Raw genomic sequence first — 5,612 nt, forward strand, 5'->3', positions numbered from 1 at the left:
GTGCAAACTTCCAGTTATAATATAAATAAGCCATGGAGATATGCTGTGCAGCACAGGGAATAGAGGCAACAGTATAGTGACTACACGATGACAGAGGATCACTAGACTCAGTGTGGTGATCACATCGTAAGGTATATGAATGTAGAACCACTATGTGGTATACCTGAAACTAATATGATATTGTATGACAACTATACTTTAATAAAAACATTTAAATAATACAATGAATATCATAAACAAAAAGTCTTTCCTACCAGCTCAGAGACAGACCTATGTCTGTATAGGAACATAATATATGACAAAGTGGAGGTTTGTTAGGTAGGTAATATTAGGAAAACTGGGGGAAAAAATACTGGAACCTTTTCTATGACTACACTAAAAAGTGAACTCCTCTACGGCCATGCCAACCTGAACACGCCCCAAACCATCTGGTCTTGGAAGCTAAGCAGGGTTGGACCTGGTTAGTACTTGGATAGGAGACCACCTAAGAAGACCAGATGCTGTAGGCATAAAAATAAATAAATAGATTAATTAATTAATTAACTTTTTTAGAAAAAGAGTGAACTCTAGACGATGTGATGACCTAAATGTGATATATAAAATCACAGGAGAATAGCTTGTGATCTGCGACTGTAGATAGACTTGGTGTGTAATACTAAAAAAAAATAATGAGCCATGAGGAAAAAATTAATGTATTTGATTATACCATTTTTAAGGATTTCTGTCCAATAAACGATACTATGAACAAGGCATAAACTAGGCCTACAACTCACTAGTGACCAATCTCTAGATTCTAGACTATACCAGAAACTCCTGCTGATGAAGATAGAAATCAACAACAGCATTAGAAAAACAGATGAGGGATAGAAACTGACAATTAACAAAAAAAGAAAGCCCAAAATGCTAAAAAGCATATGCAGAAATGTTTCAACTCATGTACTCATTACATGAAGCATTAGAAGGCAGTTAACGTCAAGTGCTGAGTTGTAGGGATAAGAACCCTGATCTATTGCTGGCGGGAGTCTGGACTAGTGCAACTTTCCCGGAGAGTCAGTCATCTGACAAGATCAAGTAAATTTAATGTACACACACCGGATGGCCCAGCAATTTCACTCCTGAATAGATACCACGAGGAATTTCTTAACCGTGCCCATAGAAGGACATGTACGAGTTTTCATCACAGTGCTGTATGTGATCACGAGAAGTTGGGGATAACTTGGGTGGGTGTCACTCGAGAGTGTAAAAGCAAAATTTGTTAGCTTGTGGAGTTCATGAAGAATTTAGAAGAAACAGATATTGTTATGCATAGCTACTGGCTGGATCCTAAAAACATGGTGATGGTTGAAGAAGCAAGAAACAGAATAAGTTATGTATCCATATTTATTAAGTGAATGAAAACATATATGCATACAAAATATGCATTTTTCAAGAGCCCGTGCAAACAAAAAGATACACTTTGAACATAGCAGTATGGTTGCTGATGTCAAAGGAAGGGGAATTAAAGAAAGGAGAGGGGATAAAAGGACAAACGAGACCAGAGAGGAGCACAGCGGTGTACGACTTACTCAGCCCTTTCTCTGCACTGAGGGGAAAAGTCCATATTCATATTCATGATTATTTTATAAAATGAATTCCTGGAATTTAGATAATTTCACCTTACTCTTAAGTTATGAGCGAGATGGAAAGCACCAGTGTTCTCCAGGGGCTGGAGAAGCCTGTTGAGCAGAGGACCCTCACTTATAACTTTTGAGCCTGGAACTCGGGGCTATTTCCCTTCTTCCCCAGAGCAGTGGAGGCTCAGGAGCTTGGTCCTCATTTCAGCCTCCCTTTCCCTGGCTGCGCCAAGAGATAAAGGGACTAACTCAGCAGCTGCTCTGAGATGTGGTCCTGATAAACACCAGGAGAATCAGATCATGTGTGTGCAGATTATCTCATAACAGCACCAGATTAGCCTCACACGTTAGCATCACAGGATCTTAGACTCAGAGTTGAATGAGGTCTCAGGGTTTGACTTCCCTCCCACCAGTGGCTGGAATCCCTAGATAACCTTCCCCCACGGTAGTGTGTATGTGGAAATTCCTGCTTCCCTCCACCCTTCAGCCCTGTGTCCCCTAGTCCTCCACCCCTCTCTCTCTTGCACGCCTGTGAGTCTAGAACCCTCATCACTTCAATGGATTCTTTCTGGAGTAGGTCAGCCTCCCTCTTCTCTGTCGCCAAAACTGGCCACTGTGTAAACAGCCTGCTTGGGCTCTTAATGTCCCCAGGACCATAACTAGCTGAAGAACCTGACTGTTGCTCATGCACACTGTCTGGAGACAGTCTCCACCTGGGCCTGTCAGCATGGTGACCTCACCACCCACAGAGCTCCAGGTCAAGGAATAGCAGCACACCGCTGCTCTGGCCAAATGCAGCCCACTAGCCAAGAGCTAAGGATGATGTTATACTCCAAAGATTGGATAAAAATAAAAATAAAAATAATATGCAATAGAGACTGTACTTCTCCCACAAAGCCTAAAATATGTCCTATCTGGCACTTTACAGAAAGTCTGCTGATTGCTGTTCTAGATCTTTCAGACCAGCAGCAGCACTGGCGTCCCTTGGAAGCCTCTTAGAAATGCAGGGTGTCTGACATACCAGAGTTTCTGAATCAGAGCATGCATTTTGACAAGCGCCTCTAGTGATTGTGAGTGCCTCTGCCAAGGCTTACGTGTTTCCCGGGTTTGCTTGTTAAGGTGCAGGCTCTGGATCTGGGTTTCATGGGTTCAAAAGCTCATGCTACCACTTCTTTGCTGAGTAACTGGGAAAATCATCTTTATTTAAATCCTGTTCCTTAGCTTTCACCTAAGAGGGTTTTAGTCAGGCTTGAATTAGAGGAACCACCCCAGAGTGAGGGTTGGATAAATGTTAGATTTTATTTCTACTATTGTTTCTTGTGTCAGCCCATTGGTTCTCTCTGCCTCAAAACTAGAGAAACATACTTTGCATAGATTACCCAGAACTTTTGCACTGATGGACTTGGGTGTTTCCTCAGAATCCCAGCTATGCAAATACTCTGAGTCAGGTAGAAGGGCAAGGGCAAGTCTGGATACAGCCCCACCTTGTTGAGCTGTTTTTCTTCTACACAAGGGAAAAGAAATGATTGCTTTCTGATTGAGGACAAATTGGTTTGTGTGGGCCAGAGTTATAGGCTCGTGCTCCCCTGACAGACAGTCAGTACCCGGATCAAGCTAAAAGGTTAAAATTAAAGAAACAGAACCCTACCCAAACCCGGAAGCTGCCACAAGCAGGCTGCCTTGCACATGACTTTGCCTCTTGCTGGACTTCTTTAGGGCATAAAATGGTTGCATTGCTTTCTAATTTGCATTTAGTATCTGCTTTTCTTGCACACAGGGTTCAAGCTGAAACTGCCTAGCTGGGTTCCAGGTGAGGGAGGGCAGGTGGGAACAAAAGGTAGAGTGGAAGGTAGACAGCTATTTAAATGACGAGGCGCTTGGAGAAGCTGTATGCTTCCATGATAGGGCACTGTTTCCGTTTAGGTTTGCCAAACGAAGAACTAGGACAAAGGAAGAGCTCTGTGCTGGGGACACCCTGTGAGGGACAAGTGTGTTATTTTCTACAAGAGCATGAGCTTTGCTTCCTGTTTGACTTTTTGAGGGCTGCTTGTTGGGGTTAATGAAGTCCATCCAAATATTTTCAAAGATACAGTCTCTAGAAAAGGCATTTGTCCCCAAGCACTGTTTACTTTAATAATACATACACAATTCACAGCAAGTTACCTCAGCACAAAGCAATCCCCTATTGTGCTTTGTGGACTTCTAGCACAAAATTAGGCATACAGCCAACTAATTTTAAGACCATTTGCAAATTGGAAGGAGACTTGGCCTGGTGGAGATATCACTATAGATTTCTAACTTGGGCTCTTTTGTTAACTAGCGGTACAACCTTACATAACCCCTTTACCTCTCCATGAGTGCTGGTTCCCTCATCTGTAAATTAAAATAGTGGGTATCACTGGTAGTGCATTGAGCTCTAAGACTCCCATTGGCTGGGGCTGCCACAGCAGGTGGGAGCGACAGTGGCGAAGGGGTCACGTGATGTGTGTGTGTGGGTGTGTGTGTGTGTGTGTGTGTGTGTGTTGGGAGGTCAGCCTTCTCTACTTCCTTTAGTCAGAAGAGCTCCCCTATTTCTGTTTTATATATCAGGCATTAGGAGTAAGTTGAAAAAAAAGTCTTCCAGTCTAAGTAAAAGCTAGAAAACTACTCCGTTGGATGATCACTAAAGTTAAGTGATCGCACATATTTTATCATCTCATCAGGACATTTTGAGATTGGAAAGGAGATGCTATTAATAATTACAGTGGGACAATAGACCTAAGTGGGAGCATCCCAGACATAAAACGATGTATGGTCATCCAACCACTGAGTCCTATGCCAGCTCAGAGGGCCTTGCTTCTCTCCCCTATAATTCCATGGCTCAACTGCTCTTCTTTCTCAGCACCAGACAGAGTTCTGGTTGCAGCCCCAGGAACAGAAACAATTATGGACAGCCTCTGGGCAGGAAGTCATTAGGTGATAGCCTCAGGAAGGGCGGCCATCAAGGACAGTTCCAAGGACAGAAGTCATCAGGAGACAGCACCATGCTTACTTACTGGAGTGTGTAGCTGGGAGAAAGGCACAAGGCTACCTACAAGTGACAGATGACATGGGTTCAGCCTGGTTCTTGTTCAGAATCATGTGAGTATCACAAGTTTCGTGGTGAAAATATCAATGAATCAACCAGCAATTACCCAGTAATGCCCACAAAGAACTCAGCCTAGGAGACAAGTTCTAGTGGTGAAAGATTAAGCAAACAGCCCAAATCACGGGTCCTCAGAGTAGAGAAAACAGTCAATGGAGGAGAAGGTCACAAGGCAGAAAAAAGGTTTCAGAAGGCAGGCTGTCAGATGGAGTATTGTGCCAAATTGGGAGAACTCCCCAGCGGGATTTCTACAGAGCAAAAAAAAAAAAAAAGCAAAGAGCTGGGAATCTCTTCTTGTCTTCTCAACAGATATATAGCACATGCCCTTTAAAGACTCCCATCTCCCCTAGGCTTAGCGACTGGTTGAGGCAGATCACCCACTTGCTTCATTAAGTTCCCTACCCTCTGCCCGCCCATCCCTTGTGTGCTGCTATGATGTCCTACCTAGTGTTTCTGCTCTGGCAATGTCCCTTGCATTGAAATGACTCTTCCTTCCCATCTGCTCCAAGTCTCACTGATGGTGAAGTTTATAGCAGAGTGACACAGTAAGGAGAAAGCTGGTGATGTAATGAGTTACAGCGAATTATATAGAAGGTATTTATTTACTTTCGATTATTGTTTTCTGGTTGCCTTTTAGCTGGCAAACAATGGGAACTTTTAAGCTAAGAATAGACCATGGTTTTGCATTCTAATCTGTACTTTCCTACTTGTTAGGTGTGTGACATTGGGCAAGTACTGTAATCTACCTAGATTTTGGTTTTCTTACCTGTCAAAAGAGGATTTTGACCCTGTCTTCCTCACAGGACCGATGAGTTATCCCCAAAGTGTCCCCATCACTCTGCTATCTCATGTCCCCTCTCCATCCCATGCCCAGG

General features: G+C 43.3%; 1 pseudogene; it reads left to right on the plus strand.

Moving 5' to 3' along the window:
* The first annotated feature begins 390 nt into the window (after positions 1 to 390).
* LOC118609246 lies at positions 391 to 509 on the plus strand (annotated as a pseudogene).
* The last annotated feature ends 5,103 nt before the right edge of the window (positions 510 to 5,612 follow it).

The sequence above is a fragment of the Rousettus aegyptiacus genome, unplaced genomic scaffold (genome assembly GCF_014176215.1).
Source record: "Rousettus aegyptiacus isolate mRouAeg1 unplaced genomic scaffold, mRouAeg1.p scaffold_m13_p_10, whole genome shotgun sequence".
Classification (NCBI taxonomy): domain Eukaryota; kingdom Metazoa; phylum Chordata; class Mammalia; order Chiroptera; family Pteropodidae; genus Rousettus; species Rousettus aegyptiacus.